Source organism: Colias philodice, chromosome 25 (assembly GCF_061535455.1).
Source record: "Colias philodice isolate Cphi_HAF_F1 chromosome 25, ilColPhil1 Martin Lab GWU primary, whole genome shotgun sequence".
Lineage (NCBI taxonomy): Eukaryota > Metazoa > Arthropoda > Insecta > Lepidoptera > Pieridae > Colias > Colias philodice.
The window spans coordinates 5,230,527-5,252,768 of record NC_143110.1 but is presented as its reverse complement, the minus strand read 5'-3'; the positions used below and the strand labels follow the sequence as shown (position 1 = coordinate 5,252,768).

The window sequence follows — 22,242 nt, the reverse complement described above, 5'->3', positions numbered from 1 at the left end:
TATACAAACAATGTATTAATGTATTTGTAAGCAAGTTCTCAATACAATTTACTAACAACTAAAGATCTGTTTGATATGGCCTCTGTATTTAGTTCTGCTTATTAAATACTCATTATTTGTAAAGCAAAGTTTCTTATCTTATTGTTTAGAGTTGTGATTTTTTTTTCTGTGACGTGAGAAGGATAAAGGTGTGTTTACAATGGTTTAATTGACTATATCATATTTTTTACAGTATTACTCTAGACATCCAAAAAGTACTGTACAAATTTCAACAATTATTTCACCAGCAGATGGGTACATTTTTCCTGAGTCATCATTAATAAACTTATTGTAAACAAAGTTGAGGAAAATAATTTTCTGTCTATTAGAAAGTTTATTGGAATGTAACAAATGGTAATAAAACATACATTAAAAAAAGTAATTAAAACATGTAAGTATTTTTTTAAAGTAATAAATGAACAAAGAGTATTTCACAATGTTCATTTTAATCAATTATTTATCTATACTAAGATTGACTACCTATCAATTAAATTTATCTTTCGAATAGGTTAGGGTTTTTTTGGATAATTTACTTTCATTCAAGTGGATCAATTTTTTATGTATGAAAAAATGAAGTGTGTACATATTATATACACCTGAAATAATTATTCTCTACTATTTATGGTTAGATTGAATTTTACAAGTATGCCCAAAACTGTAAATTTTTTTATTGTCAGAAATAAAATGTATTAATAACACAGTAACAGTATGTCTACAGCCTTACAATGCACAGTTATTCTAAGTACATTGAGTACATGTGCACTGGCTGTTGTCACGTTTTTGCATTTTTATGGTATGTGTGCACTAGGGCAGGTTTTAGTGCTAAAAACTGTTATCTATTGTTTACTTTTTCATTATACACCAATATTTATTCATAAAAGTTGATAACTGTGTGCGATCTTGTAAATATACGAAAATACACAGTGTACAGGGTCATTTAGTGCTTACGTTAAGTAGTTAGATTCTTATAATATGTCTTAAAATAAATAAAGATATAAGTATATGGTTAAGTATTAGATACTTATGCTACCATATTTCATTAATAATTATTATAATATGTTGTTCAACTGAAGACATTATAGTGCAGTTGATAGCTCATGTGTTTTTATATAATTGGTTGAATTTAAAATGGAATATGGCAAACAACCTTTTGAAACTTCTTTAGGCTTGTGAGAGTAAAATTTCAAGGTCGCGTCATGGCAATATCGTCATTTCATGGAATAAGGCGACGATTTTGGTATCTTTGAATCTTGCCAAAGAAGTTTCACTTCTGACACGTGATCTCGGCACACACAACCATTCATCCTCGCAAATTTACCATATTTTATGAACAACACTTAAAATATAATTGTAACTAGAAATCAATGAACTGTTGTGCTAAATGCTACATTAAAAAAATAGAACAAAGAAATGATGGCTCAATGAATGAATGTCAGTATGAGTCAACAGGGAAAATATTCTAGGACACAGTATGTATCTTTCTTGCATTTTGTAAATGGCATAGCTATTATTTTAATAGCTGCATTTAGTTTGTTCTTTCTGTGGCCTTAGTCATTAAGCATTGTATTTGGTAAAATTTGTGTAGAGGTCTTTATTTTAGACATACAATTAAATAGAAAGAATGGAGATAGAGATAGAAAACAGGCAGTAATAACGAAATGTACGGTTTTCCTTGCTCAAAAACAGGGAGTATTTGTATCTTTCAATTTTTCTACAGCTTTTTGTTGATCTTTGGGCTGCTATCAGTTTTTATAAAAATATTGATTGCCTCAACGATATATGATTGTTAAACAATTCAATATTAATATTTTAATTACATTCAACATACAGACAAGACAAGTGATTTATTTCCCATATCATTTTGTCATCTATTTATGGAGCCAGCTGTCTAGGGCAAAGTTATTCAAACGTCTCGGTCATGCTACCAAATACGTATTAACCTCATGGAGTTCGATTTGCATTCAATGTATTGATTATATTCAATGATATTATTAGTAAAAAGGTGTAGATAGGTTACCAACACAACATTCGATCTTCAAAAACAGCACAGATGTGCACACACGTTAAGACGTCAAAGTAAGATGGCACGATTCGACTATTGTATGCGAAAAAGAGACAAATAGAGTAAATAGTGGCTGATTAGCCAACTTTTGATGTATCATTCTCGGGGCGTTAATCTAAAGCTTTTTATTGATTGTATCTGTACAAATTCGATGTTTACTTTGATGGAAATTATTAATTACTAGAGGTCCGCCCCGGCTTCGCCCGTGGTACATTTTCGCAATAAAAGGTAGCCTATGTCCTTTCTCGGGTATCAAAATATCTCCATACCAAATTTCATGCAAATTGGTTCAGTAGTTTAGGCGTGATTGAGTAACAGACAGACAGACAGAGTTACTTTCGCATTTATAATATTAGTATGGATTGTATTTAGTCATTTCTGGACAGTGGAGATAATTTAGTATAGTTAAATGCATCATTTAATCTCATCACCCTCTTAATGTGGAAGGTTATCATGTATTTTGTTACTAGAAGTTTCCAGTTTTTTAAATAACTAGCAGATATTTGGCTCTACATGTTGGAGTGAATAAATTCGATTCTTTAATTACATTTTTAGATGTCGAATTGGTAAAGTTATTATTCTTAAGGTCCATTGACTAGTATGGTATATCTATTGATTTTGTTTCAAACCTTTCGACAACTTGGCCTTTGTAGGTTCAAAACCTTGAAATGTGAGTAAATGAGTGTAGCATGATTTTTGTTTCAAGATTAGGCAATGTCAAAGAACCTTTTGAGTTTACTGAAGGCAACGTGCGTCGCCAAAAGTAAAAGCTCTTCAGAGTTATCTAGTTATATATATAAAACTCAAAGGTGACTGATATAGTGATCTATCAACGCACAGCCCAAACCACTGGACGTATCGGACTGAAATTTGGCATGCAGGTAGATGTTAGGACGTAGGCATCCGCTAAGAAAGGATTTCCCGAAATTCTTGCGGGAACGGGGAAAAACGGGGATGCACGTACAAAGTCGTGGGCGGATGCTAGTTCTCTATAAAAAATATTATGTATATTTGAATATCTAAACTGATTTTTTTTTCAATTTCGTACATAAGTTAATTCTTATATCATTGATCAAATGATCATACAATTATGAATAAGTACAGTACACAGTTTTTATGTGCACTTAATTAATAGAACTGGTACATTATACATATCATTAACCGTCCATAAATAGAATGATATGACAAACATATACAACAGAAAACATAACTTGATAGCGAAGTTTTTTACGCAGGAAAACATATTTTATAAGCGATAAGTTTTTGCCGGGTTTAAATCGTAAATAATTACGTTTAAAACACCATGAATTTGTGTTATTATTCGTTGATTTGTTTTTTTTGTAGAATAGCAGGACTTGTGAACTGCTTCTTCATAATACATGTGTTTTTTTGTTAGTAGAATAAAAACTTATTACAAAAAAGTCGAGTGATTATTACGTTGGATGTATGTTTATGAGTTTTTTTGGTAGTCATAAAGACTAATTAACAGGTCATTAACTTTTTGAAGAGAGGAGTGTGTTACGTCCTTACTAATTACATAAATACCATTGTATTTGTAACTTATGTTCATATATTTATAAGAGCTTGTGTGCACTGCACAAAGTCGCGTGATAACAGTTCCCGATGCAAATTTTCTTTCCCTATTGCACGCCTCATAAGCGAAGCGTTGAGGTGGGTACTACTGTCACTTCGCGCAAAACATCTGATTTTTTTTATTTTTTCTCCCTTGAAATGTGTGATAAAAAGTAGTAAAAGCTCTATACCAAGTTTATATTTATGTATAGAGTATAGAAATTTGTGCATGGAAACGGTGAGATAAGAGCTATCTAATATCTAATATATATTATAAAGGCGAAAGTTTGTAAGGATGTATGGATGTATGGATGTTTGTTACTCTTTCACGTAAAAACTACTGAACCGATTACAATGAAATTTAGCACACATATAGAGGGTAACTTGGATTAACACATAGGATAGGTTTTATCCCGGAAATCCCACGGGAACGGGAACTATGCGGGTTTTCCTTTGCAAACGCGGGCGAAGCCGCGGGCGGAAATCTAGTATCTCATAATATGAGATGATATAAAGCTCTTTTATTTCATTAACCGACTTCAAAACAAAGGAGGAGGTTATCAATTCGGCCGGTATATTTTCCTCTTTTGTTCATAGATTCTTTCGATTTTTTGTAAGCTCTATCTATATATTAATTATCAGACATGAATAGTGTGGAAATACCATCACATCGAGATAAGTGATTCTGTGATATATCACGCATCACAATAAATGGAACTTTCTGTACGTACTACGTATGTACAGTAGTATTATTTAGAATTATATTTATTTATCTCTTGGGTGTGAAGTCGAATAGAACTAATTAATTTATTTAATATGGATTATCCATACTTCCATACTAATATTATAAATGCGAAAGTAACTCTGTCTGTCTGTCTGTTACTCAATCACGCCTTAACTATTGAACCAATTGCATGAAATTTGGTATAGAGATATTTTGATACCCGAGAAAGGACATAGGCTACTTTTTACCCCGGGACATAGGATAGGTTTTATCCCGGAAATTCCACAGGAACGGGAACTATGCAGGTTTTTCTTTGACTGCCGGGCGAAGCCGCGGGTGGAAAGCCAGTCTTTTATAAATGTTGTTTGATTTTTTTTATATAGAAAAGCTCTACATTCTTGTTCGATAATGTTTTGTTCATTAAACATTTAGTAATTGACTAGCATATACCGCCCGCGGCTTTGCCCGCTTCGTCTAAAACCCAATAAATTATATACTAAAACCTTCCTATTGAATCACTCAATCTATTTTTAAATTTATATAGTTAAATTTAAATTTATAATTTTATATTCACTATCTATTAAAAAAAAACCGCATAAAAATCCGTTGCGTAATTTTTAAGATTTAGCATACAAAGGGACAAGGGGACAGAGAAAGTGACTTTGTTTTATCACTACATAGTATAAAACAAAGTCGCTTTCCCTGTCCCTATGTCCCTTTGTACGCTTAAATCTTTGAAACTACGCAACGGATTTTGATGCGGTTTTTTTAATAGATAGAGTGATTCAAGAGGAAGGTTTATATGTATAATAACATCCATTAAATAGTGGAGAAGTACTATTATTTTTGAGGTTTCTAATGTGATGTCGTAAATAATTACATTTTTTCCGCTTACATTGCAAACGCAGGCTGAACCCTACGAGTTTTATCAAAATAATGTACTAAGTATTGTACACATTGAAAAGGTCTACAGAAAAGTCCGCGATGGTATATGTCTATCTCTTATGGATAACCCACAATAACTTTTTTTTGTCATTTACTTTTTACGACAAATAATGGCTAATTTTCGATGCGATTTTAACCAATACAACATTAATCCTTAACCAATTAAATACCTTTAATACATTGTTCATTTAATATAGATCTATATGGCCCTTTACACCGTATGATTTAAGTGAATATTTTCGAAGATATAACATATTTAAAAATTGCGGGACGTAGCGTTTGCGGCGGTACCGGCCGGCCGCCCGGCTATCTATTTTATACCCGTGCGAAGCCTGAGCGGGCCGCTATGTTTTTATATACAACGTTCATAGTTTTTCTGTAGTGTATTTAGTATCAGCATTGCACCCGTGCGAAGCCGGGGCGGGTCGCTAGTATACTATGTAGTGAAGACGATGTGTTTAAAATTAGATTCATTTGGGTAAATAATTTATCGACATTTATAACCACATCGCGTTCATGACCTCGGAAAATATTTTTTTTTTATTAAATTGCTAGATTGATTGTTGATACATATTTCTATTTAGGGCCGATTTTTCAATGCCCAGATAAACAGCTAGATAGACTTTATTCTTCAGTTAACAAAATATTCAATTTTTCAATAGACGAATAGGACTTATCTATCGAATAACTACGTTATTTGAGGAATAAATCTATTTGCCACTCCAACGGCCAGATAGCGCGCTATTCGACTGTTAGGCGTTTGAGTTGACAACTGACGCGTCAAATTTGAGATATTTTCGTATGTCATAACATAGAGCGTAGAATTATTAACAATTAAACCTCTTTCTATATAATTATTATCAATTAAAATCATATTGAAATTGATGTTTTTGATAGTACTGATGACCATGCCATTGAAAATTTGCCGAACGCTGCCTTTAAGTATGTCGTTTCCATCGTAAAATATATAAATTGAAACACATATTTAACCAAACTCTTTACTCGAATCAAAACAACAATCAACAATCATAGAAGACAAGTGCACTCCTGACGTGAGTCATAATGACGGTTGTTGACAAATTGCAAGATTTGACTCTATCCCGCTCTAACCTGACTAATTTAATATGTTTGTTTCGCCACTCCGAGAGCAGTGCTGCCAATATGGAAATATTTGGTCAGATAGTTGTTCATCAAATAAATCACGATTGAAAAATAGGCGAGCCGTAATGAGTTAGATAAATAATTGAATAAATCTATTCGAGGGGTAGTTATTAGACTGTTTATCTCGCGATTGAAAAATCGGCCCTTAAAGTTACACTACGGCCAACGTAACTTGGCGGGCCTGAACTTCGCGCAGAAGGCTGCGCACGAACGTTTTTAGGAACGAAATGGTGGCATGAGGCGGCGTGCGCGGGGCGGAGATCTAGGCTAGGGATTGACTCTATGTAAACACAATCATCCCTTTATTCGAACGAATATCGCAATCGATTTTTATCGATTTGAAATTTATTGATTTTTGTTTATATGAGATACTGAACGAAATAGCTTTACAAACTTATTGAATTTTGTCGTTAGTAAAAGAGATTTCGAGTTTAATAGCAAAAAAAAACTAATAACATTTTATTTTCATGGTTGTAAGACATGATTTAGTTAAATATCATTTATTTATAAACGACCACTACAATAAGGACTGATTGAGAATATTTGAAACCTATTATAAAATTAAATATAAATATATTTCACAATTCAATTTCAATCGATTTGAAAAAAAAATCGATTAATCAATATCCTCAGACACGCATAGTGGACATCCCTTTTTGTTTACGTCGTATAACTTCGTGCATATTCGGCAATTCTCGGTACGCAATAGGCATGACGAAAGATTTTGAAATCCTCTTCCATAATGTGTGTATACGTTTACTATACAAGAAAAACCCTATATTTCGGTAATATACTTAAATTTAACGAAGATAAAAGCCATTTTTCAAAAAATATTTATTAACTGTGACAAAACAGCTCGCAGGTGTCATGGCGTAGGCGTGACGTCAAACTTTGGTAAATACGTAATTATTTGTACGCATTGCGAAGAAAATTAAAAAAGTCTTTATTTAATATGTGTTATAGAAACGAACTTCAAAGTTTATGAGTGGTGTGCAGTATTGCAGTATGAATCCACATAAAAATAATGCTCAAAAATGTGTTAGTAATTATTTCAAGCGAGAAATAATAAGAAATGATTGTATAAAGTTGGTGCGGAGAACCCTGAACCACGTATTCGTGAATTCGCAATTGTACTTCTGTTCTGAGTCGATAAAGCATACGTGAAAAAATAGAAAATAAATAAAAATGCGTATTCTCAACATATTCATAACAACAAAACACATCTGACGCGAGTTGTTTATTTAAGCGTGACGTCACGCGTGTTTTAGTCAAAATGGCTAACTGCAGAATTTCAATGTTTTATTTTATTAATAATCTCATTAATCTTAATGGTTTTAAGATTTCTAAGTCACTATATTGAATTTATTTATTGTATATTTTCCCTTAAAAACACTAATACGATCATTTATGGATACTGTCGTCATGCCTATTATGTATCTCAGTCACACGTTAACATTGGTGTCGTGTTCGTGTCGCTATCTCTGTCTTGAGTACAGGCGGTTACAAAAGTTTTCGTTGAGTTGATCGTTATTATTTGTTATTATTATATTGTTGAGTGTTAAGTTTAAATTTGTTCGTGTTTAAGTTTGTTTTAGTGATAATTTGGAATATTCTACTTGGAATTTTGTATTATTCGGGAACAAAGATGCCACCAAAGCGTAATATGGTTTTAAATCGCCAGGCGAGAAAAATAATATTCGATTTAACGCAGTATTTTAAAAAAGAAAAAGAAGAAGGCGTAAAAAATGTTGACAAAGTTTTTTTAAGAGTTGCTGAGTGAATCCTGAATTCATTAGGTTATTTTTATTGCTTTATGTCTCATAGCGTTTTGATATTTATTTTATTTGTACTTGGTCTCTGTATAAGGAAATTTTTATTTGAATTTCAGTTTAAAAGAAATAAATGCCTATAACACTTTTTTTTACGAGTGTACATGCGCAAAAGTTCGTAGAGGCTATGTTCAGGCCCGCCAAGTTACGTTGGTCGTATTGTAAGTTCATATCTTGAACTTGAAAAATTGTTAAAGCGGTGCCTACCTGTATACGTAAATACTAATGTTAATTTTAAGTTAATATTGAATTTTTTGAACAAAAAATTATGTATCTAGTTGGTAAGCCTTTTTTAAATAAATAAATAAATAAATAAAATAAAATAAATAAATATCTTTGTCATGGATTGGCGTTATATTACTTCACGTGTGATATAATATACTTGGCTCGAATTCAGGCTGCCGGATGATAGGAAAAGTTAATAGAAATGTGCCATATCAATTTTGAGACGTTTATTGCTTAAAATACTTATATGATAAAATTATCTATCGAAAATCAATTGAATATTATCGAAATAATAATAATCATGATGCGTTTGTTTTCGTGGTGTTCGGAATTATGTACCTACATATCTACACTAATATTATAAAGAGGAAAACTTTGCTTGTTTGATTGTAATCTATACATATAATAAAATCGTAGGAAAGTCAAAACTGTACATTGAATATTTTTTTAAAAGAATACTTGGGCCGTAATCTATAATCGATATAGAAGCCAAAAACATAGTTTTTAGAATTTTTGTCTGTTTGTCTGTTTGTCTGTTTGTCTGTTTGTCTGTATGTTTGTCCAGGCAAATCTCGAAAAGTACTGCATAGATTGACTTCAAATTTTGCATGAATATTACTAACAGGTCGGGTGAGGCTTTTTTAAACATATTATCATGCTATCACCTCCGGGGGAGGAGCTGTGAACCTTTATTTTTCTTACGTATTCCGTGTACTACGACAGCGTACAATCTAAAGACTCATATTTAAATGTTGTTTTTGAGTAAGCCACGCTATTATCTAGCTTTACACTATAAAAACTACGTCATTTATGTAATTTTGGCAGAGAAACAGTTAAATTAATCTTAGCAGTATAAAGACAAATTAGAAACAGCGCCATCTATGAACTGTTATAAAAATCAAACACGTTAACTATTGGAAAATTTGTTTTTGAGTAAGCCACGCTATTTTCTAGCTTTACAGTTGAGACTATAAAAACTACGTCATTTATGTAATTTTGGCAGAGAAACAGTTAAATGAATCTTAGCAGTATAAAGACAAATTTGAAACAGCGCGATCTATGAAGTGTTAGAAAAATCAAACACACGTTAACTATTGGAAATTAATAATCAAATCACGCATATATAAATGTTGTTTGACAATATCTAGATTGACACTATAAAAATTATGCCATTTAAGTAACTTGGGAAGAGAAACATAGTTTAAAGAATGTAAGTTGTATAATGTTAATTTTGTAACAGCGCCATCTATGAGATTTCGTAACAATCAAATCAATTTAGATGTTAACACTACTGAATACACAGTTGGAAATTAATAATTTAAATATAATTATGTTATTTATTTAACTCTTTAGCCCATATCTTCCCTTCCCTATAAGGTATATTTCGTGTAAATAATAAATATACTACATTTTTTTAAAGTGAGGGTAGATGTTTATTATTTTAAGTAAAGTAAAACTAGACACCATTATCATTGACGGTTATCTGATTATAATATTTATCGTTATGGCTATCGAGGTACCGACCGTACTGGGATCAGAGTACATGATACAGTTCATCATCCGGGATTGCTAAGAGCATTTTAACACTGAAAAAGATGTTTTCTTTGAATCGTAGTTGCTTCATTTATTTATTTTTAATCATTTTACATAATGTTTTTTATATTTTATAAATATAATATCATTTTCATTATTTAAGTAGATAAAATAAATTATGTAACGGTTTTATAAGAAAACACAGTATATTTATTAGGCGACGGTGATTTCTTCCAGGCAAAAGATATTCATCAGCTCAATAAAATTGAATAGTATGTTGTTAGTTATTCTTTAGATTCACAATTGTAATGAGCATTTCCGCAAGCAAGTTGTATCGTAGTTTAGATATTATATCATAGTTTTGACATATTAAAGTTCCAACAAAACCCTCAAATTTTTGAGCAGGGTTGAGCAAGATAATTTGAAAAATGTGCCGTGTTAAGTATTATAGAAAAGGTTAGTTCGTTGGTAATTATTATTTCTTCTTCATTTACATGTTGTTAGTAAAAATAAACTTTGACTGACAGTCAAAGTATATTTTAACTAATACTACTTAATATCTATTATACCTACTTATGTTCAGTATTTATCTGTATTATTCATCATCATCAGCCCATATACGTTCCCACTGCTGGGACACGGGCCTCCTATGAGGGTACAGGCCATAATCCACCACGCTGGCCAAGTGCGTGTTGGCGGATGACACATGTCATCGAACTTTTTAATTCTTCGACATTTCGGTTTCCTCACGATGTTTTCCTTCACCGTTCGAGCAGTGGTGATGTTACAACATGCGCAGATAAATTGAAAAATCAATTTATTTCCTGCGCGCTCGCCTGGTCTCGAACCCCGGACTTATCGATTCGAAGTCCGAGTTCTCACCACTGAGCCACCACTGCTTATCTGTATTATTATTGCTTGGTAATTAATATATTTTCATGTCGTATAACCTAATTATAAACATAAGTTTGATGTGTAATTAGTTGGATTTATTTTTACACACTCACAGACTTATATTTTATGTTAAAAGAGTGTTAATAGTGTAAATCATGATATTTTTTCACAATTAATGATAATCCTTTTTTCTAATGGTGTTGGCATTAAATTAAACCGCGCTGTCGTTTCGTTCACAAAAAGTGATGTTATGAGGAGCATATTCGGTCCTCATATCATAAAAAATCTGTGCGAAAACAATAAACACGTGTGAGGCCCTCACGGCAGATCGGGGTGGTCTGACGCGAAGTGGGGACAGCGTTGTCACTGTATCGCTCTTGCCACGCTGTTCAACAGACTTATTCGATAGTTCAGTTTTGTGTTAAGACCGCTGTGACAACCAACCCGTGAGGCAACCAAATCCGGTCTCCCCTACTATCCCGTGAGACCGAAACCCTCACTGAGAGGGTATGACGTCTCACAGCTGATCGCAAACGGCATATTGTACTATCCCGTGAGACTGAAACCCTCACTGAGAGGGAATTACGTCTCACTACTGATCACGACAGTCATATTTTATCTCGAGAATCTGAAACTTTACTCAATATGAAGACCGTTTGACAAATGATAGGGTGCATCATAATATTATTCGATCTCTTGAAGATGAACATGAGAATAAGCAATGACTAGAGTAGGGACGCGAATATTACAATTATATGAGACAAGAACGATTAATAAGTTTGTTTAATGAAAGATTAAGAATTGAAACTAGGTATTCGGTCTCTGGAAACGGACGAATAGCGAGAGGCCGGCCGTCTTACTGCAGACAGATTTCGTCATAGTCTTTAATGACTTGAGGTAAACAATCTACGAATTCGGTGGTGTGGTCTGACAAATATAAAAGTGGGTTTGCTTATAACCTCACAATTGATTACAGATCATCTTCTGTAAAGGCGTAGTATGTTCTTTTTGTAATGCTTTAAAGTGTAGTAAGGAGTCGGCTTTCATTTGAAGATACACCGGAACCTTTGAAATCACTACTTTTAGAGGAACATACTGTGCAATGTAAACTGTTATTAGACAATATTCGCTCTTATAGTAGCGCGTTTCAAATGATCCTTTGGGGCTCAATAATTATCAGAAGGTCCGTTCATGCTTACTTTTAAGATACAAGGTCAAGTTTACCATTTGATAGGATCCCTTTTGCCTGTAGGCCAACCTAAGTTTGTTTAAATAGGGTAAAAGTGGGATAGATGCCCCACTTTTTGAAATAGCCTCATAATTTTAAAAACATGAATCTTATACGACCACTTTGTATGAATATAGCTAGGTTAATTATCTGTTTTGAATTACTATATATATTTTTTATCCTATCATTTATAGATAATGTGTAATAAATATTTTTGTAGAACACCTTTTTTGAGTATAGATGCCTGCAGAGTGGGATAGATGCCTTACATACTCTATAAACACGAAATCTAATAAAATTTATATGATAAACCAGCAAATGTCATGACTCATGTTAACATAGTTGTTCTGTTGTCCAAGAATATACTTGCGCTCGCACTCCTTCTTTTCTTTTGTATTTTCGTGGCGTGGTTCTCCTACAATCAGTATAAGGGCAGATCATTAATAAGTAAGTATACATAACAAAAAAAGCAAATTAAACGAGTAAAATCGGTTAACATAGAGAAAACCTCTGGCGCAATCAGGTAAAAATATAAACGGTACCTGTGATTATCGATAATAACATATACATAATATGTATTGAGGGACAGATGCCCTTAGAGGCCCCTAAGGGCATCTATCCCTCGAAAAAAAAGGGGCAACTATACTTTTTGATAAGGATAGCTGCCCCAGTATTTTTTTTATTTAATAAAAACAAAAGAGCCACTATTTTCACTTAGATTTGTAATTAATGAACCAGTGTATAGACATAATAAGAAATATAGTGAAATTTATTAATGCTTATAAAGTTATGCAAAGGCAAATATCAACCTTTTTAAATTTTAACGTGTTCGTGAAGTTCGTCGCGGATATTACAACACGCACTAGCGAAACACGTCTTCACCAAACAACAGCTCATGCGTACCCGAGGTGCGGGGTGATAGGAGCTCCTATTTAAATCATTAATTCGTAGTCACGACTCTGGGAAGTGAGGTTTTTTGAAAATGAGGCATCTATCCCGGTGCGGCATCTATCCCACTTTTAACCTATATTTTGTATTCGACTACAACGAATAGTGGAATACAAGAAATCAATATTTCTCAAATTTAAAACTGAACTCATTTCACAATTTTAGAACAGGTTAATTCGTATGTATGCAGTTTTAAATCGACATTAGAAGCTTTTCCTCAAGATGGTGATATCGGCACTCAGGAACTCCCTGGACGTGTTATAACGCCCAGGCCACAGTATTACAAATTTATCCTAAAATAGAGCAACGAATGTATTTTCGCATAGCAACGGAGGGGAACTCGCGGGGGGTCAAGTGACGCGTCACGCGGGCCACTTACCACAAACATGCTTAGTTTGTGGTACCGAGCGCGAAAGAAAGTCATCGTGTTTTTAGTAAAGTTAACTAACGTAATTTAATACTTAAGTACATATTCTATAATGGTGTGCTCAAACTGTTAATCTACATTTAATTTAGATTATTATATTTTGATACTAAGTAATGTAGAATTTAAATCACATTCATTCATGTTTTCTTCAGATTTTAAGATTTTCTTATCAGAGTGTTCAATTTTAATGTAAGTAGTTAAATTTTATAAGAGACAATAATTAAGAACATTCAAAAATGTGTCACGTATTTTTTTAAACGACGAATGACGAAAAACGACCTAATCGCGGACGAAGTCGCGGGCAACAGCTAGTATTATATAAAAGTATAGAGCTGCAATAAATTTAAAATTATAATACTTAAAAATATTCCATTATTAGAAACTGTCTGCGTTTTTTATGATCTCGCAATATCCATGGACAAAATATTGATCGGTATTCTTTTGATTTTTATTTAAACCATAAAAAGGTAAAACCTAAATTAACATTAAACACAAACAAATAATTCAAATTCAAATAATTTATTTGTAAGAATTGTGGTAATACAAAAGATCACATCATAACAAAAATATAACTTAAGAAATTGGATAACAATGGAAATGAATATTGTCGTACAATATTAATAATATTTTTGAAATTATTACTACAAAATACAAATTACCCAGACATTCACGTACCTACTTATGCAAAGTGTCAAAAGTCATCGCTCTAGAAATAAAAGAACAAAGGCGTTTTTGAATTAATTTATGAATAAATACATAATGACGACCGTTTCGATAATAGTTAGGTGCGATCTGTTTGGAGACATAGCGCAGTTGTGAACGGGTGCTCGACCCGCCATATCATAACACAGATAGCATATATTTATTTGTGCTGTTTCCCGCTTCGCTAGTGTTGGACCAGTGCAGTGCAGTGTGCGCGTAGTCTGTATTCGAAAAAAAAAGTTGTTTTCTTTTTTAATTGCCCCAAGAAAATTCAAATTTAGAACACCCTATTATAAATTATCTGTGGACTGTGAGTCTATGAATGGAATAGCCATAGAAGTGCTAGTGTATTTTGGTAATTTGTGTCGTGGCTGAAAATAGTTAGTGTTTTTTGGCGGGAATTTTCTTGGCATCAATTTTAATTTCCCAGTGATGTCACGTGGATCGCAGAAAGTTTTGGAAAGAATGTATCTGTAAGTTTGAACATATCTGAAGATTACATTGAAATCTACATCTACATCGACTTTAAAATATTCACACACCTAATATAATTAAAATCTATTTTTTACGATACAAATTAAAAAAGCATTATTACATTTGAATGAATAAACAAAGGAAAATTGTCTTTGTCTTGTAGCCTAAATATTAAAATAGGAGAGTAGTTTAATTATCTCGAAACGTTAGAGATGATAATCCGAGAGATTTTAGTCCAATGTGATTATAATTGTAATTTTAATTAATATGTAGTTTATCAGAATATGTAAATGCTATGAAAATTTAGTTTCTTGAACTTTTCCTAGAGATAGTTATCTAAGTTTTAAATATTAAAAAATGCATCCTATAAGTTGATTAATATCTTCCGGACGGTTCAAAACCTATTACTAATGAGTTATTGAAAAAAAGTATTGGTACAATAATAACAATTATTATTACTTAATAAATTAATAATCAATAATATTATGATCAAAAATTACTTGCGAAGCATTTTAAATGCGTAAGACTAAGTGACTATTACTTTGTAATCGTTTTGAACCTTAGAGTAGGTAGGTATATTATGCAATTATTGGTGTTCAAAGGTTCCATGATTTTGTTAAGCAAGCACCTAACTTAAATTAGCTTGTATAATAATATTATGTTGTAGGAAATAGCCGTACCACATTGTGTACAAACAAAATAGAAGGAGAGTAAAGTTTGGTTTGCTTTTGTATTACAATACGTTAGAAGTATACGATAATGTTTATCTCGTACAACATTGTAGGACCACGTTTCCCGTTAGTGGCCTTGGTGGGGCCGTTAGGGTTGTCACTTGTGGTTTATAAGGGTTATTAATTATTATGGAGGTTAATAAGTGAAATATTGACATATCGCATTTTTGGCACAAGCAGCGATATTTCATGTTATTTTATTTAGATTTTTTCTGATGTGCATTATAGGGTTATAATGGAAAGATCGGATGAGCTCCACAGTTGTTTATGGTGTATAATTTAATTGGTTCTATGTAGGTATTTGATATCAGATAATAGATCTGACCTTTCGTCGCGTCAACCGTGGGATGTGTAATTAGAATGTGCTAATTAACAAAATACATAAACAGTATGTAATATTGTTTATATTTAGATACAAAACGAATGTGTGTGTGACATCACGTCATATTTCTTTATTTGATTGACAGCCCTATAGAACATTAAAATTTTCAATGGCGCAGCATTCGTGAATTAAGGATAATAGTCGGTGATCGTAGATTTATAATTTTTTTATAGTTAGAGAGAGTTTGATACATCTAGATAATAATAATATGATATTAATTGGATAAAATTTACAATAAGTTGTTTGAAGCTTTGCGATCTATGCTAACTTTTTTTTAATGTCAACCGTTTTTTATGGAATCGGTAGATTTAATCCTAAAAATTTCTTATTAGAATGCCAAATATCGAAAATCCTGATAAGCGCGTTCAGTTGCGTGAAGGAATGTTAGTATTTACTATTTGTATTTAGTCAGCTTTGATTTTGGTAAAAGAAATTAGACACAACACAATGAATTTACATAAATTATATTTTATATTACTAAATTACCAGAATCATGACTAAGGATATCTATTATCTAGTGACTTGTTCAATGCAGTCTAGTATTTAAATTGGATTATCATAACGGCGGGGTACTAGGTATTAAAAGTTAAACCCCAGCTTAGGTTTCAGCAATTTGACCCTCACACATGAAGGACAAACGCTTATACGTATTATATTCGAAGGGCGTGAAATAGGGGACGGAAAATTGTGAGCGCAATAGAATGTAATGAATAGAGAAAGGGCACGCGATCTTATGTGAAATGCTTGTTAAAATATTATATGCGTTTGGAATTTCCCATTCGTAAATAATAGCGATATGTGAAGAAGAATGTGAACAATCTATTTTTATAACTAGCTTTTCGACCAAGGCTTCGCTCTCGTTGTCATAGAAATTAACAGTAGGTATACCTCTAATTATCCCTCCGCCGACCGCCTCCTCGGTACAGCGGTTGACACGTGAGCGTAGAACCGAGGGTTCCTGGGTTCGATTCCCGGTGGAGACGAAAAAAAAAAAATGTCTCGGTCTGGCAGGACACAGAAGGCTGATCACCTACTTGTCCCTAAAGAAAAATCGATCAGTGAAACAGATGTATGAATAATGCATCTGCCCCCTACCCCACTACGGGGACACGGGACTTCACTTATACCTAATTATCACACACGTCACATTTTTAATACCACCGCACCATAGTCTTTATCTATAGGAATTTATAAATTACGAAATGATACAAATGCTCATTGATATGGACTTAATTATTCTTCTATTTCTTCTCTTCCATTCATATAGAAAACTTTCCGAAACGACATGTCCAAATATTTTATGAAGCACTTCTATATATTCATACATCTGATAAAAGGTCGTAAATTATATTTTATACTCCGAATTGATAAGGGTAACCTGACAAAACAGTCGTCCGGTCGACTGGTGTTACATAAAAACGATATTTTATTCGCATTATAAATAACTAATTAATCATCAGACATTAGTGTATTTTATCACAATGATAACGCTAATCGTACAGATGTTGGACGCTAACAAGTGGAATAATCATTAATTTAATTAAATAAAGAAAACATTCGAGAAAAATATAGAGATTAAAACAGGAAATTGATTTTCGATCTCAACGAAAACAATAACAAAACAAAGATAGGTACAATCATTTTTTTATATTATGATATAGTATTATAGTGCAACTGACTCATGATACCTATCTGAAGCTTATTGGCACACAATGTAGGTAGTATTAAAACAGTTTAAGATTTTAAAGTGTTAAGTCTTTACAAATCACAAAACATAAAAATTAAAAACAATTAGTAAGAACATACTAACCTACCTAGGTCATGGATACTTCAATAAAGAGTAAAATCTTTCAGTAGAATATGAATATCTATTCATTAAATAGGTTCAGCCATTTCGTTTTTAAAGATAAATACACTGACTGATTGAGATATACTTTCAGAGAGTTGCTTTCGAGTTTCGATATTGCATAATGCGCAAGCTAACGGTCGCCACAAATAGTTTTTAATGATACCTCTTGTTTATATTATCTTTCGTAATACACAGCTGCCGCCCGCCGCTTTGTCCGCGTTATCTTGTACTAATTTTAATAGTAAAAGACGTAACATGTTACTCTAAAACAATGTGCTATCTGCAAGTAGAAGTCTATTGAAAATCTATGCAGCTGTTTCAAAGATTATAACCGAGTAGAGAATCAAAAGTGCTTTACATTTGTTTATTTACCTGGTCCTAATCATATGTATATTGATTTGGTAAATAGTTGATTTAATTATTAAGATGTAGTAAAATTATTTAGTGAATAAATTTAATGAAAATGTACAAAATACAAATTGTTGTGTACGTGTGATTTCTTCATTCTTCAACGGAATTAAAACAAGTTTATTGTATGACAAATGATTGCTATTATATAATCTGACATTTCGATTTTTTACTGCCACAGGGATTATGAGTAGGTCTGTCCATGTTTACATACATACATATAATGGGCACTGTTAAAAAGTATGATAATAAAACAGAGAAAGTTAAAAGATAATTTATGCTTGTGAATAAATTAAACTGAATCGATTGATTTTGTCGCATGTAAGCATTAGGTAAATATTATGTACTTTCAGTGGCAGGGTCGAAGGTATTACCATTTTTAATTGGGATATTGCGTTTAACCTATCAGGCCCCGGAATCACAGACACAATAGAAAATCTATTGTGTCGCGGTCGGATCTGGCCTCTCGGTGGTCAATGGATTAATTAATTCGATACGCCCACACCCTAGCTAAAAACCTACCCTATGCAAATGCCTGCTCTAAACATAACGCAACAAATTATGAATAATATTTATCTTATCTTTATCTAAAGACCTTCAACATGATCACGTAGTATCAGATTCTAGTCGCTACTATTGACACGTGTCCCGCAATCGAGATACTCCACCACGTGTTAGAATTAGTCACAAACAATGAAACAACGGTGCAAAGTGACGCATTTTAGTGTGAAAATGTACGTTCATTATTATAGTGTTGCGATATGGGGACGTTTTGTTGACTTTAGATGTTAGAGTTTTGGCGGTAGGTAGGTGTTAGGTATTTTTTCAGTAGGATGTTGATTGAGGCAAATGCTTTTTGTATGTACATAATATAATAATTGACGTTTTATGGTTTGGTTTTTTTTTTCTTTGTAACATGCTGAATTATATTTTTTGTGGATGTTTAAAAATATGAGAATCAATAGTAAAAAAAGGCGATGTGAAGGGGTCATTTTTTAGGTGTTTAGGTAGTCCTTCTGTTCCTCAGTTCAGGTCAGGTCCTCAGTTCATATTCACAATTGAAATATTTATGGCATTGAAAATTGAAATAATGAGTATGTATTTGTATTTTAAGATGTTTCAATCCCGGTTCAACTTGAACAATGTAAAATTAGGTACTTAATCCATGCTAACCACTGACCCAAGAAGCTGTCAGCTGATCTATAAAATTAAATATCTATACGTAAACAATAATTTAAAATAATTCCAACTAACCAATTATGTAGAGTACATGATCACGTATGATCAAGATGTACGTTTTTTTCGATAAACTTCTCAGAAACCATTATTTGCTGTTTGCTGTTTATCACGATAACGAGTGATAACGTTTTTATTTTAATTTCTCGCTCATTACTCTGTGTTCATAGCGATTAAATCATTACTTCTTCTAGAGCTTGTTGGAATTCGATTTAAAAAGGTACGTACCTAGTGTTATATACAAAAAAGTGTAGAAACAAGATGGATCTGTCTCAAGTGAAATTCTTCCGCCCTAAGGAGGTTATTGGTTTCAAAACGTTTATAAGGTATCAACAATTATCGACTCTTCACTAATAAGATTTGAAAATAATTCAATGGTTTCGTATATTTGATGATTTATGAAATTATTTTTTGTACGAGTACCTATAATGGTTCATGTACATATTCATTAAGTTCATTGCCACTCAGGTACTTGATTACGTGTCGAATATTGTATAAAAAACGTAATGTATGTAAACAAAATCATACTAACAACACGGCATGGTAATTCAAAATAGCTGTTCAAGGTTATCTTGTTCCGTACAACGGATTCATCGTGATAGTAATAAATGTTATGGTACGAATATGGTATTTAACACGATGGAATATGAGCCAGTTTCCCGTGAAAGTAATGGAATAATTAAAGTTCTTTTATAAAATAACGTTTGATGGTATTTTGCTATGGGTAAATAGGTAGAGGCAAAATTGCTTTGCGTATTAACTTTTTATAAAAGTTCTGTGTAAGTAGAGGGTTTTGAAGGTTTTGATTAATTATTATTGTATGTGACGTTCATTTATGTATGATACAAACAAAAACAGATAATATTTATGTAACAAATCACCTGTAATCTTTAGTAATCGATGTTATGATTTTAATTATTGAAATCAATCAAATGCTAAAATTAACATATTTCAGTTGTTCGAATTAATTCAATTGTTAAAACTTAAAATAATATGTTCGAACCAAAACGGTTACAAGGTTTTTGTTTAAATGAAAAAAGTGTTGGAGATTCGTTTATCGATATCTTCGATTTTAATGTCGAGTCTTAAATTCTTATTTAAATATGAGTTTATTAACTCGTCATTAATGAATATTATAATCATTAATTAGCAAATTCTCATTTATTAAAGGAAGTTATCGATCTTTTACTGTTTATTGATATTAAATCTCTAAATTTATCTTATAAAAAATATGTTCATTGAGATTAGAGAAGTAACTGTAAAATTTTAAATTATCATACTGTTAATTTTGAAAATTCACTTAGTTATCACAGTGAAGTGTGAATTTCTATACATGTCGATTTCAATCGGATATCTTTTTGCACGCCTCATAAGCGAAGCGTTGAGGTAGGTACTACTGTCACTTCGCGCAAAACATCTGATTTTTCAAACTTAAAATGTCTTTATGTATCATACATTGCACTTGTAAGATAATACATACACACACATATTAAGAAAAAACACTATTTTTAACGTTCATGATATTTTTGATGTCATTTTTGTTATTTAAACTAGTTAAAAAAAAAAATGTGTGCGTGTACTAGAGTACACACGTAAGAAGTGAAACTTCTTTATGACCTTATTTTTCAAAAAATAATTTACTATCTACACTAATATTATAAAGAGGAAAACTTTGTTTGTTTGTTTGTTTGATTGATTGTAATGAATAGGCTCATAAACTACTGGACCGATTTTAAAAATTCTTTCACCATTCGAAAGCTACATTATCCACGAGTAATATAGGCTATATATTATCACGCTAAGACCAACAGGAGCATAGCCACGCGGGTGAAACCGCGCGGCACAGCTTGTATACAATATTACAGAAATACGTTAGTCTAACACGCTCGTCGCTTCGCCCCTCGCTACCTATTTAAATATTTACACCAGCCGCTGCTGCAACTCGCTCGCTTCGCTCGCTCGGCTCGTGCGGTAGTTCAAAAATCAAAAGTTAACCTAAGATGCTCGTCGCTTCGCTCCTCGCTACCTATTTAAATATTTACACCGGCCGCTGCTGCAACTCGCTCGCTTCGCTCGCTCGGCTCGTTCGGTAGTTCAAAAGTTAACCTAAGATGCTCGTCGCTTCGCTCCTCGCTACCTATTTGAATATTTACGCCGGCCACTGCCGCGACTCGCTCGCTTCGCTCGCTCAGCTCGTGCGGTAGTTCAAAAGACCAAGGGAGACGCCAAAAAATTCGAGTTATATAGAGTTTTCAACTTATAAAGGATTTCGACTTTGATTGGACATAAAGAGTTTGAGGTTTATTCTTATAAATATTGAATTCACAAAATCATAATTGAACACCAATCAAGCAAACACGTGTTAACGTGAGTCATAGATTTATTATCGTATACTCCTAAAATGTTTTCTAAGAAACAATACTGTACTTACATTGTCGGCAAGTTCTTAAAGGCGGTAACTTATTTTTGTTCGAACAATAGAGGTAATAAATATAAATTCCTAATGTCGAAATCTCGAAACAGTCAGAAATTAATGACGCACATAGTATATACATATTATGACAGAGGTTAAGCTTAAATAACTTGAAAAATAAATAACATGATCTCGCCCACGTGTTGGTGTTTTAAAAAATTCAATCAAAAACTGAGGTTAACTTTAAATACAATTTTAGAAAAATAAATACCACAATCAACATTCAAGTATTAGAAAAAATTGATACCATAATTCCACCCACGTGTTAGTGTATTGAAAAATACAATCAAAAAGTGAGGTTAATCATAAATAACTTAGAAAAATAAATACCATTATTACACCTAAGTATTAGAAAAATAGATGTAATTACTTATTTACTTTTTTTAGAAATTCACTGGAA

At 32.4% G+C, this 22,242-nt stretch overlaps 1 protein-coding gene across 3 annotated transcripts in view; it reads left to right on the top strand.

Moving 5' to 3' along the window:
• LOC149477378 (uncharacterized) overlaps positions 1–22,242 on the top strand; it is a 73,700-nt gene that overhangs the window by 781 nt on the left and 50,677 nt on the right. Inside the window, exon 1 of one of the 3 annotated variants that reach the window (XM_089710714.1) lies at positions 14,391–14,762. The exons of the other annotated variants lie outside the window; for them this stretch is intronic. The gene's annotated coding sequence lies outside the window, so the exon portion shown is untranslated. Of the gene's footprint in view, positions 1–14,390; positions 14,763–22,242 lie in introns of those variants that run through there. 3 annotated transcript variants of the gene reach the window in all.